The sequence below is a fragment of the Mobula hypostoma genome, chromosome 3 (genome assembly GCF_963921235.1).
Source record: "Mobula hypostoma chromosome 3, sMobHyp1.1, whole genome shotgun sequence".
Classification (NCBI taxonomy): Eukaryota; Metazoa; Chordata; class Chondrichthyes; order Myliobatiformes; family Myliobatidae; genus Mobula; species Mobula hypostoma.
In genome coordinates this window covers 68,411,787-68,425,690 of record NC_086099.1, presented here as the reverse complement: position 1 = coordinate 68,425,690, position 13,904 = coordinate 68,411,787, and the positions used below count along the sequence as shown (strand labels likewise).

The 13,904-nt window shown below is 39.5% G+C and overlaps 1 protein-coding gene across 8 annotated transcripts in view; it reads right to left on the bottom strand.

The window, feature by feature from the left end:
* Positions 1 to 13,904, bottom strand: part of apbb2b (amyloid beta (A4) precursor protein-binding, family B, member 2b) — a 318,859-nt gene that overhangs the window by 284,467 nt on the left and 20,488 nt on the right. For 3 of the 8 annotated variants that reach the window (XM_063043248.1, XM_063043254.1, XM_063043247.1), the window contains exon 1: positions 5,256 to 5,559. The exons of 1 other annotated variant lie outside the window; for it this stretch is intronic. The gene's annotated coding sequence lies outside the window, so the exon portion shown is untranslated. Of the gene's footprint in view, positions 1 to 5,255; positions 5,566 to 13,904 lie in introns of those variants that run through there. 4 more of the 8 variants (XM_063043253.1, XM_063043246.1, XM_063043249.1 and 1 more) reach the window with 3 other exon arrangements.

The following is a 13,904-nucleotide window of genomic DNA, read 5'->3' as shown; positions in this document are numbered from 1 at the left end:
ATTCATCTGGACTGAGCCCAAAACATCAAATGTTCATTTCCATCCACCGATGCCACCTGGCCTACTGAGTTCCTCCAGCATCTTGAAACATCCATTTCATCACATCAGCTCTTTATTGGCCAAGATGGGTTCTGAGCTAAATCCAAACCTTCTAGTGGTCCTCTGCTCTACCTCTACAGGAAGTTGCTTGGTTACAATAATGCCCATGCTAACTCCCACTGACAGGATCTGCAAACCATAATCACGAATACTCAAAGTTACAGTAGTAATGCACCTTACCTGCATCACAAGGAAGATCCTTCATGGCTTCAGCCATTTTTCTGCAACAATATAATCAGACAGCTGGCTTACTCCGTTTGTAATTTCCTGTTCCCTTGGCCAGTCATAGCTTTATGGATGTCTGGTGATGCTAATCATACAAGCTATTGGCATTCAGTGATTCAAAGTAGCTTGTGATGATTCTGCAGCGTGTCATCAACTACAGGTCCTTTCTTCAGTATGGATAGGGCATTTCCTTACTGGGCAATCAAATTCAGCGTTGGAATAACACAGGGCCAGCACCAATCATGGATGACTATGCATCCATTTTGAAGCTCCTACATGAAATATTATCAGGCACTGACTTTAATTTTCACCTTCTCAATATAGTTCTTGATAGAGAATTTGAAGTCTTGAGGCAAATGGTGTCTATGCAATAGGGGACAGTGCTGCGTCAGTTGATGTTACACTTATATCTACATTATGACTAGATCAGTGACAGAGTTTCATCGGTGAAGGTGCCATGATTAGATTTAGGTTGATTAGTACCACAATGGCCTATGAGCCTGGCCAGCACAGCCATAGACCACCTTGGGATGCATCAGCACTAAGGACACTCTCTAAAATCAAAATATCACTGCACACAACCCTCGAAAATCAAAACAGTGAACCCAAGGAATAGAGTTTGGAGTATTAGAGATGGGTTTTTAAGGCTGATTGCAGTTACAGATGAGCGAGTCAAGAAAGTCACAAAGTGATTTAAACTTTGTTTTATATTTTGGCCAAGTGAAGTACTAAAAACTAGGGCCAGCTGAATGGGTTTGTAGGATATGTTGTTGGTTAAAATATGGATAAAATAAACTCTGTATGAACTGCTTCACAGAAGGTTGAAGGCTTTCCAGGATTGCTAATCCTGGGTGTGACAAAAACAAGCATGAGCTGGGGTTTAGTTTAAGTGAAAAGCAACCCTGAAGCAACTGATACATCCTTGGTATCAAAAAGTCTACTAACTGTTTACATTAATGATCCATTGAGCAATCACCTCACCAGCAAGGAATGGAATATTAACCTGTCAAACCACAGCTGCTAGTAGAAAGGGAGAGGAAAACTCAAGAACTAGAGCTTTTTGTTTAACCAAGTAGCATGATCCCATATATGAAATGGAAAAATGCTGTTTTTAAATAACAACTTCAACTAGACCATCAACATTTGATTTAAAGATGCCCAAATACTGAAGGTTTTATATTAATTGCACCTCAGCTGTATATTCAGTAGTCACCTCAGTATTTATAATAGTTAACAATTTTGCCCAAAACCCTGCATACCAGTGTGATTTAAAGCATGCAACAGCAAATGCTTAAGGCCCCTTCTGTCTGCATAGCCTTCAATCACCATCCCTAAAGGCATCAGACAAGGGAGGCCATCCTGCCATAATGAAGCTCAGACCTTTACCAACAGCAGTCTCAGATTTCATTACCCCTTTTCCACATGTTAATATACTCACAAATCATCCTCATCCAGAACTAGCAGTTCTGAATATTGTGGGCAATACATCTGTGAATAACATGCAAGATCCTGGAAAGGCCAGATGTTCACTCTCTGGGCAATTTGAAACTGGTTACTAGATAACATTAGCAAACAAATTCAAACAAAGTATTAAATTTGCAACAGAAGAATCCAAATTAGTAGACTGATAATGCATTAGACAGTTTCTCCTGTTTTTGATAATGAAATGGACAAAATAAACTTTGATGTAAGCAGTGCCTCAAGGCAGTGAACAATAAAATCCAAATTGAACTGAATGATAATCCTAAAAACAGATTAAACAAAGAAACCACTATATACTTCAGAAGAAAAAGTGAAGCCAACCAATATGAATCTCTAGCTTCTACAAAGTTATAATACTGTACATGAAGCTACAGTACTTAATGTGAAGAAATTACATAACTGAATACTTTTAATCAAGATAAAGAAACACAGTCGTTGTACCTTGCATTATAATCCTTAACCTGGAATGAAGAAACTAAGAAATATACAGCAGCTAGCCATTATCTGATGAAATATTGAATGGACTAAATATCCAGCATTCCATTTCTTACATTGTTGTATTACAGTTAGGTAGATTTATTGCTAAGATCTCATTACCAATATTGAGAGCATGCGTCCCAATAACTAAAACGATTCATCTTTTGACTCCCAAGGACAATCAAACTAAGCTGGCTTGCTAAATCAACATTCTAGCTGACTCTGCTGGTGACTGCTGATCAACATTCACAACCGTTAGATGTACATGATGCCTAACGTCTCAATGATACGGCATTTCAATGACTTCTAGTTAAAACAAAATAGAGACTACTCATTTTGATTCCCCAGAATATCTGCTTTTACAACCAGCAAACAAATGTCTTACTGTATAATGCAGTCAATAACACAAACTAACCATTTTTGGTAATGGGGGCTGGTAAGAAAAAAATGAATTCTAGGTGCAAAAAGTAATAGAATTTACACTTAATGTGATTCCTAATGCAACATACAATAAATGTTCTGAATGAATCAAAAGAAAAACAGGAAAAAATGGACGTGATATAATTAGAAGTGTTTGGGTAATTGTGATAAAGCATTGTGGTATTACTGAAATTTCAAAGCAGGCCACATTGTTTTTCTTTTCCTCTGGCATGGTTACAACCATTTCTTTGTACTGCCAATTTCCACATCATTACTGCAATTTCCAATTTACATTCTGTTGTCAAAAACAGATGCAATTTTCATTAATTCACATTAAAATGTTGAAATTTTATGAAAATGCCTTTATTTCCTACAAAAGACCAGATAACATTTACAGGCATACATTTAAAAACTGTTATTTCCTTCTTTTTTAAAGAATGGCGGATGAGACAATAACACTGCCATTTTTAAGCACAAAAGGATTTACAAAGATCAAGAGGGTGTGCCAAACTTCAACCACCCCATTAAGCAAGGGAAACACATTGTGATCAAATTAGTTCATTTTACATTAAAGGATAAGTACCGTTCTTTACCTCGAAATTCCAAAGCCTCCAAGAAAGGAATACATGAAAAATATAAATTGTATAAGATAAAACTGCAGCAGTATTGCAAAATCAGAGATCACAAAAGAAATCTTGATTTCTGAAATGCACAGATGACTTGTGACTTAATGTTTGAATACTTTTGCACTGACAAGTTTAGCCATCAGATTCAATGATTTATTTGGCAGGAAACAAAAGCAATCAACCTTTGTTGTTGGGTAAATGAAAGAGGGGTAAAGGAGAGGCAGGAGTAGAAACAAATGCTTATTTTAAGCTTGATTTGACAGAATCTCTCAAAATTATGCCACACATTGTTTCAAGCATGAATGTAATTGTATGTACATTAATTACACCTGGAGTCCAAAATTACAATATCGTCAACGTTAATTACATAAAATGAGTATTTCACGAATTATTTGTTGTAGAATTTGTGCTTTACGTTTGAGAACACATATTTTGTTGAATAAAATTAAACCTGTTCGGAATTAAGCTGAAATCCTCGAGACATTCTTTATTAGCACAGCTAAAGGACAAAACAACACGCTATTATAGTGCGTCGGCAATGGTATGAAACGTTAACCCGAGTTTAAAAACACTGAATAATAATCTCTCAGTGTATTAAAACGACCTGCATTTATGAAAGATGTGTTGGGGAGAAAGGAAGAAATGAATTTAAGCGCTCAGTACTGTTTCCATTGTAAACCAACACAGATATCTTATTTTAACCATTTATAAACCTAAACAATGAACCTCCAAAGACTTATATGCCATTATCTGGCTTTGCAAAGGCAGGAATAAATATTTGTAGCTTCAGTGCAGATAAATGAAGAACAATTTCAATTGGTTGAAATCAAAAGCACGGTAACTAAACAGAAATATACGAGACTAGCCAGACGGGAAATTGAAGAGCGCCAATCACTTCCTACTTTCTTGGGAGGGCTGGGAAAACCAATTAGAGACTCAGGCAGATGATCCGTTATTTGGAATGTAATTTAAAACCATCGATCCCGCAGGGCGATGCACCAAAAAGATGCAGACACAAATCATCAGGTTGCAGCAGATGGAGAGGGGAACAGATTGCGAGAAGACGGCGAGATGGAACCCAAAAAACGTGCACGAGTTGGCGGCTCTGTTCTCCTGCGGCGGCCACTACACACGACTGAAATGTAAACATTCAGCCAAGTGCTGTCCAATCATTTCTGCCTGCTCCTAGCTGATTTATGCACTGAACGTGCTCGGATCGCTTTTTCTCAAGCCACACGTCAATAAGTGCATAACGATCTCCCCATAATATAAAAAAAAACCGATGTTACAGCACCTACCACTGTCCTCAATCATCTGTGCATGAAACAAAACAGCAGAGTACCTCGCCCCTCTCCTTGAAATGGAGCTCGCAATTTTCCTCCTGCTGCCTCGGGCTCTAACAACAATCAACTTTAATAAAATTGCCCCGGCTTTAACATCACGACCTCTCCGAGAACCAAGCGCTAGATCACAGCCACACTTCGCGAATTTGAAAGCAGTGGACTAGACGTGTTGAAATTCTCAATGGCACAAGTCTCCCACTACCTTCACTTGTACGTGTTTTCAATCCCGCTGTTCATCTCCGACTCCTTCACTATCTCTCTCTGCCCACTACTCTCCCTTCGTCCCCACATTCTCCATAACAGAATCAATTGTGCTTCCCTCGTACTCATCTATCTGTTAGCCACTCAATTTTACATCCTAAACTCTTGCAATAGTAGTATTTGGAAAATAAATATTTTTTGTTGGAGTGGCGCAGCGCATTCAGCACTTTTACACCGCAACCAGCAATAACCCATCACTCCATCCGCTTTCTTTTTAAACAGCGTTCCCCACGAGCTTCTTTCTGTCCACTGTTATCCACATCTTCAGCGCCTTTTATTTAAAAGAGAAAAACAAAATCAACACTAGTTATTGCTCACTCACGCTGACTCCGATTTTCTATCCCTTCTGACACTTCGAAACCAGCCTTCCGACAAGCAGCCGCAATCACAGTTCGCCTCGCACTGTCTGCCGCAATCCCTGTCCCCGTTGCCCCCTTGACGCTGTCAGAGGAATCGCGACCCTCAGCACCTTCGTCGCCCTCCAGCCGCACTCACCGCCGCTGCGCCAGCACCGTCCGCGCGCTGAGATTCGCTCCGAATGTGAAGGCGCTGAACGTTCTACCGCGGCCAGCACGAAATTCTTCACATTCCATACGCCGCGCTCAGCCTCCCGACTCCAGGTTCCAAAAATCACCGCAATCCCGGAAGAGGTTCCCCGCCCCCCTCCTCCCAAACCAATGCGCAATCCGGCGGAAGTGACCCTCTTCCCTGGGAATGCGTAAACAGTGGGAAAGAATTCCTTGGGGAATAACAGAGAGCAGCATGTGGAGAAACTAGTGGGAGTGCAGTTTTGAGCTAGCGGGAGTTTGTTCCAAATGAAAGTTAATGGCGTGCATTTCATTTTAATAATCGCAATTGGATGGCAATTTATAGAACTTGTTATAGCCTCACTCTTCTACAAAATAAACGTTACTTTTTTTTGTTTAGAGTTAGATGTTCACAATTTACGAGTAATTATGAACATACTTATATTTTAAATGAAGACCTTTTTCTTCACAAATAAATTGTGTCGATGGTTTTTTAATTATAAAATGAAGTGTCGGGGCAGACGCAGTATTGCAGCAAACTGCAGTACTTGTAGGGAGAGTAGCGGAAAAAAAAAGAGTATGGCGAAAGACGGAACAGGTAGGGTAGCCACATTAGGCTGAACAACCTGACTGAATTCTTAATAATTCTAATTCTAATGCACGGGTAGAATGTAAAAGGCGATCAAACTGAATCAAATTATATGTGGATAGATATTTGGGAGTAATCCAGTGGAATAATTAAAATATAATTTCACAGTATGAAGTCATTAATAGTCCCATTCCACCTCAGGATCAAATAAGACAGACAGCAGATTGGCTTGGTGACTAGGCAATGGAGTCCGTATTCTGAATCTAATGATTTTGCTTTTCCCATTATTTTAATGGGAGAAAGTATTGCTCACCCAGCCGCAATGTAAGGCAAGTAGTTTCACAATTTAAAGGAAATAGGCAAGGTAAAATTGGGCATGCGGAGTCTTTGGAAAATGCTGTGAATGGGATAGAGCTTATACACAAGTAAGAGGAAGAAACTATAGAAGAGTTTGGGTTTGAACTGGAAATTAGAGTTACTATTGCAGGGATTGAAAGAGTGCAGAGAAGATTTTCTAGGATGTTGCCCGGTCTTCAGGAGTTGAGTTACAGGGAAAGATCGAACAGGTACAGACTAGAAGGGCCAAGTGGCCTGTTTCTGTGCTGTAGTATTCTATGGTTCTATGGATGGGAAGTGAAGCTCTTAATGTTCTGAATATTATTAGACATCTAATCATACAGCTTGACGTATGAACACAAAGCTAGAGAGCAAGTGGATGGAAGTTAGGATAATATCAAAGGCTGCAAACAAGAAGGATGAGGGGAGCGGGGAGTTACTTCTAACTTCGATTAGAGCTGTATTGGTATTAGGATAGGGGCATACATGTGGGTGGAGGGATTGAGACATGGAGTTCTACTATGGTTTTGAGTGGCAAAGGATCATTCAATGACACTGCAGAACAAACACAGTATTTAAGAACGGGGGTAAGTGCATTAACAAAAGGAGTTAAAGGTTTGTTGGTTTTTAAACGAGGAGTGCAGCCAGGTTTGAAAAACACGAGGAGGAAGAATCATTAACACTTTCAGCTAACATGCAGTGTAACAATTTCCAGAAAACAAAGCAGGATAAAATGAATACATTTAAGGAATTAATCTAAAATCTCTTCTAATAATTAAATGGGGCTCCTCACCAGACCAATACTGTATTCTAATATTTATTTTATTTGATAATCCAGAGCTGCTGATGACATTCTCTGAAACATTCCCTCTGCCTCCTATCCATTCGCCATTCCCTGCATGACAACTGTATTCTAAAATATATGAGATGGCTGGCTGCTGAGGAAAATTGAGATCCTAGGGGAACCTTGACAGGATGGATTTGGAGAGGATGTTTTCTCTTGGGGAAGAACCTGGACGAGGTTTAAAAATAAGTACGGTATAACCCATTTAAGACAGATCAGACAAAAAGAAAATTCTTCAAGGATTGAGTGTCTTTAGAACTCTCTTTCAAGGAATGGTGGGAACAGAACATTGGAATATTTTTAAGGCTTGAGAGGCAAAGGGGCAGAATTGCAAAGTTGAGGCTAATATCAGAGCAACTATGATATTATTGAAAGATTGAGCAGGTCCAAGGTGGCCAAATATCCTAATCTTGCCCTCAACTCCTATGTTTGTTCATCTCACACAAATAATATATATTCTTCAATCATTATTTAAAATGGCACATAGAGGCCATATACACAACGTGGTGACAAGGGCAGATCGGATGCTAGGAACCCTGTGGTAAATAACTCACTATCTAACTCCTCAGCCTACCCACCATCGAGAAGACTCCGGCCAGGATTGTGCAGCTTTAATAGTGTTCAAGAAATGTGACACAATATAGAACATATCAGCCCACTTCATAAGCACCCATCCACAACCATTCTCTCACTCCAGCACTGATTCATAGTTACAGCAGTTTGTGCCACCGACAGGATGCTTTGCAGCAACTCACCGAGTCTCCTTAGACGGCACAGACCAATCTGCAACCTCCACCAGCTAGAACAAGGTCAGCAAAAGCATGGAAACACCATTGCCTGGAAGTCACCCTCCAAGCCACATGCCATCCTGACTTGGAAAGATATCACTGTTCCTTCATTGGCAATAGGTTAAAATCCTAGAAATCATTCGCTAACAGCATTATGGACATACACGGGCCTCAAAGACTGCATCAGTTCCAGAAGACAGCTCAACACTACCTTCCCAAAGACATCCAGATGGACAATTAAATGCTGAAGCTCACATCCCTTGAATGATTATATATTAAAACAACATTTTAAAATAATGAACTTATTTCGCTACAAAGAAAATATCCAACTTAAATATTTATAATTTAATGTACATATGGCATTATTCTATATAGATATAATTGCAATTATTTATTGAAAACTTTCCAATGGAGACTCTGTCCAATGTTTAAAATGACATTGTGGCACACTGATTTCAGATTGTAGGGCTCCACTGTTTGACCTTTGCATGCTTAGGTTAAGATGATGACAATGAAATGTGGCATTATGACACCTTCCTCTTCCCTATCTACCTGCCCATAAGGAGGGTGGAACTCAAGTTATAATCTTCTCCACTAGGAACATACCATAGTTATCTACGATAACCACTAAATAACTATTACATATGCTTTTGTCTGTGTTATACATTGCCACTGGAGTATAATTACAGAAAAAAATTACACCAGGGACTAGGTTTTTTTCCACTGGCTGAGGGAATGTTAATGCTGATGGTAAAATATCTTTTACTTCTTAACTTGGGACATATTGCGCAATCTAATTCTTCATTAGATTCATAGTCCCACTGGTAATATTGATGGTCACGCCTTGCTATTTCCATTAACATTTTAATTAGGAGTTATAAAGGGTTTTCTCAATCTTTTCATTAAATTTTCATTGCTTCTGACAGCTTTTATTAAGACAAATATTATGAAGATTCTAGTAACTTTCTGGCAATATATAATGCAGACAGTAATATATATAGCAGTTAGTGGCTTCAGTAGACAACCACAGTATTAGCTTACTTTGAGGTAAATTACAACCAAACCTTCACCTTCCCCACAGTTATAATCAGATAAAGGGAAGGGATAACACTGCATTTTGCATATAATTCTAATGATAATAATACAACTAACTTTTTCCCTGTCTTAATTTATCTTAATTTAAGCATGCAAGGATCAGCCATCCTCAATGCTGGGGACCAACTGTAGTAGATCTGTGCCATACTAGCAGTCTAAAGCAGCCAGCATAATCAAAGATCACAGCTACCCCAGACATTCTCTCTTCATCCCTCTCCCACCAGAAAGATACAGAAGCCTGAAAACATGTACCACCAGGCTGAAGGATAGCTTTAGTTCCACTGTTATCAGACTCTTGAATAGAACTCTTGTAAATAAGATGTCTCTACCTCATTATGATCTTGCACTTTATTGTTTACCTGCACGCTTTCTGTAGCTTTTACACTATATTCTGCATTGTTATTGTCAGACCATGAAATTTTTCACATCTTCCATCACATAGGAAGTACAGAAGTCCGAAGTCCCACACAACCAGGTTCAAGAACTTTGCAACCATTTGGTTCATAACTGGCAGAACTTAATTACTATAATTTAGCAACCCTATGGTATCTTTAATCACTTTGTACTAAAATGGACTTTGTATTTTTTGTTCCATTGTGTTCTTTATGGAAAAATTGTGTAAATTTATGTTCAATTTATGTTTTTTTTCCTCATTAATGCTACCTATATGAGGCCATGTGCTTGTAATGGTGTTGGAAGCAAATTATTCATTGCACCTGTGCATAAATGTTCTTGCGCATATGACAATATTCATTGCACCTGTGCATGTGTACTTGTGCATATGACAATAGAAATAACGTTAAACTTCACTATAATAATACCATAATTATCAGAAATGCTAAAATAATTTATGTTATTTGGAATGATTTGGGAGTGTAGAAATTTGATATTCTACATTTTCATAACTTGCATAAATTTCTGAATTCTAACAGCTTCGTGGAAAGTGGCTTAGCTTCACATTGGCATTTCAAATGTAATTGAGTACATTGTCGATTTTTCACTGACTTGGTTTCTTGATCCAAGATAAATTGTTGCATTACTGTTTAGTTTATTTGATGCCATGTTGGAAATGGCAACAGCCAATTTGTACATAGAGCACTAACTTAAAACAGAGCACAGAAGAGTACATCACTGTAAATGCCCTTCAAGCCATGAGCTGACCTTTTAACCAACTCTTAAGATCAATCTAACCCTTCCCTCCCACAGAGCCCTTCATTTTTCTCTCAACCATGTGTCAGAATCTCTTAAATGTCCCCAATGTATCTGCTTCTACCACAACTCCTGGCAGAGTGCTTCATGCACCTACCACTCTCTGGAAATAAAAACCTACCTCTGACATTCCCCCTCTACATTCCTCCAATCACCATAAAATTACGCCCCGTCGATTTAGCCACTTCCATCACAGGAAAAAAGTCTCCAGCCATCCACTCTATCAGTGTTCCTTATCATATTATACACATCTATCAAGTCACCTCTCATCCTCCAAAGAGAAAAATTCCAGCTCACTCAAACTTTTCTGATAATTTATGCTCTCTAATCCATGCAACATTCTGATAAATCTCCGCATTCTGTCCAAAGTTTCAAATCCTTCCTATAATGAGGCAACCTGAACTAAACACAATACTCCCCAAGTGTGGTCTAGCCAGAGTTTTATGGAGCTGCAATGTTATCTCATAGTTCGTGAACACCGTCCCTTAACTAATGAAGACCAGGACAACATATGCCTTCATAACAATACTATCAACTTGCGCAGCAACATTGAGGGATCTTTGGACATTGGATTCAATTGTTAGGGATGAGGTGATGGAGCACTTGGTAACACAGGACAACATAAATACAAAGTCAGCATGGTTTCCTTCAGGGAAAATCCTGCCTGATGAACCTGTTGGAATTCTTTGAGGAGATTACAAGTTGGATTGGTAAAGGGGATGCAGTGGATGTTGTATATTTGGACTTTCAGAACGCCTTTGATGAAGTGCCACACATGAGACTGCTGATCAATTTAAGAGCCCAAGGTTTCAAGGAAAGTTACTAACATGGTTAGAGCATTGGCTGATTGGTAGGAGGCAGCAATTGGGAATAAAAGGATCTTTTTCTGGTTGGTTGCCAGTGACTAGTGGTGTTCCGCAGGGGATGGTATTGGGACCGGACCGCTTCTTTTTATGCTATATGTAAATGATGTAGATGATAGAATAGATGGCTTTGTTGCCAAGTTTGCAGATGATACGAAGATTGGTGGAGGGTCAGGTACTGTTGAAGAAACAGGTAGGATGCAGAAGGACTTAGACAGGTTAGGAAAATGGGCAGGAAAGTGGCAAATAAAATACAAAGTTGGAAAATGCATGGCCATGCACTTTGGTAGTAGAAGTAAATGTGCAGACTATTTTCTAAATGGGAAGAAAATCCAGGAGTCTGAGATGCAGAGGGACTTGGCAGTACTTGTGCAGAACACCCTGAAGGTTAACTTGCAGGTAGAATCGGTGGTGAGGAAGGCAAATACCATGTTCGCATTCATTTCAAGAGGTCTAGAATACAAGAGCAAGGATGTGATGCTGAGGCTTTATAAGTCATGGGTGAGGCCTCACCTTGAGTATTGTGAACAGTTTTGGGCCGCTCATCTTAGAAAAGATGTGTTGGCATTGGAGAGGGTCCAGAGAAGGTTCACAAGGATGATTCCAGGAATGAAAGGGTTATCATATGAGGAATATTTGATGGCTCTGGATCTGTACTCGCTGGAATTCAGAAGGATGAGGGGGGATCTCATTGAAACCTTTCAAATGTTGAAAGGCCTAGACAGAGTAGATGTGAAAAAGATGTTTCCCATGGTGGGAGAGTCTAGGACAAGAGGGCACAGCCTCAGGATAGAGGGTTGCCCTTTCAAAGTAGAGATGCGGAGAAATTTCTTCAGCCAAAGGGTGGTGAATTTGTGGAATTTGCTGCCACATGCAGCTGTGGAGGCCAGGTTGTTGGGTGTATTTAAGGCAGAGATTGAATATGGGGAGAAGGCTGGGAACTGGGGTTGAGGAGGAGTAAAAAAGGATCAGCCATGGCCTAATTCTGCTCTTATGTCTTATGGTCTTATTATAGCTGGGAGCTTAATGTCAAAGGATACTCGTATCAAAAGGACAGGCAGGAAGGCAGAAGGGGTGGCATTGCCCTGTTGGTAAAAAATGACATCAATTCATTAGAAAGAGGTGACATAGGGTTGGAAAGTGTTGAATAATTGTGGATAGAGCTAATGAACTGAAAGGGTAAAAATACAGGTTGGTGCTGAATTCCAGGAGGGGGAGTGTAAAAGGCAAAGATAGGGCAAAAATGAGTGAGAAGTTAGAGGATTGGGAAGCTTTCAAATACCAACAGAAGGCAACTAAAAAAGTCATTACGAAGGTAAAGATGTAATACGAAAGTAAGCTAGCCAATAACATTAAAGGGATACCAAAGGTTTCTTCAGATATATAGAGTGTAACAGAGGCAAGAGTGGATATCAGACTGCTGGAAAACAATGCTGGAGAGGTAGTAATGGGGGACAATGAAATGGAAGATGAACTGAATAAGTATTTTGCATCAGTTTTCACTGTGGAAGATATTAGCAGTATGTTGGAAGTTCTAGGAGTCATGAGGCATGAGTGCATGAAGTTACCAAACTAGAGAGAAAACTCTTGGAAAACTGAAAGGTCTGAAGGTAGATTAATCACCTGGACCAGATAATGTATACCCTAGGGTACTGAAAGAGTGGCTGAAGAGATGGTGGAGGCATTAGTAATGATCTCTCAAGAATCACTAGATTCTGGAATGGTTCCAGAAGACAGGAAAATTACAAATGTCACTCCACTCTTCATGAAGGGTGAGAGGCAGAAGAAAGGACACTATCGGCCAGTTAGTCTGACCCAAGTGGTTGGGAAAATGTTGGAGTCAATCATTAAGGATGAGGTCTCAGGGTACTTGGAGGCACATGATAAAATAGGGCATAGTCAGCATGGTTTCCTTAAGGGAAAAATCTTGCCTGACAATTCTGCTGGAATTATTTGAAGAAATAACAAGGACAATCGGTCAATGTTGTGTATTTGGATTTTCAGAAGGCCTTTGACAAGGTGCCACACATGAGGTTGCTTAACAAGCTACAAGCCCATGGTATTACAGGAAGGATTCTAACATGGATAAAGCAGTAGCTGGTTGGCAGAAGGCAAAGTGTGGGAATAAAGGGAGCTTTTTTGACTGGCTGCTGGTGACTAGCGGTGTTCCACAGGGGTCTGTGTTGGAACTGATTCTTTTTATGTTATATGTTAATGACTTGGATGATGGAATTGATGGTTTTGTTGAAAAGATTACAGATGATATGAAGATAGGTAGAGGGGCAAGTAGTTTTGAGGAAGTAGAGAGGCTATACAAGGGCTTAGACAGATTAGGAGAATGGGCAAAGAAACAGCAGATAGAATACAGTGTTGGGACGTGTATGCACTTGCTAGAGAAAATGGAAGGGTTGACTATTTTCTAAATGGAGAAAGAATACGAAAAAACTGAGGTGCAAAGGGACTTGGGAGTCCTTTTGCAGGATTCTCCAAATGTTAGTTTGCAGGTTGAGTCTATGGTGAGGAAAGCAAATGCAATGTTAGCATTCCTTTCAAGAGGAATAGAACATAGAAGCTAGGATATAATATTGAGACTTTATAAAGCACTGGTGAGGCCTCACTTAGAGTATTGTGAGCACATCATCTTAGAAAGGATGTGTTCAAACTGGAAAGGGTTCAAAGTAGATTCACAAAAATGATTTCAGGATTGAATGACTTGTCAT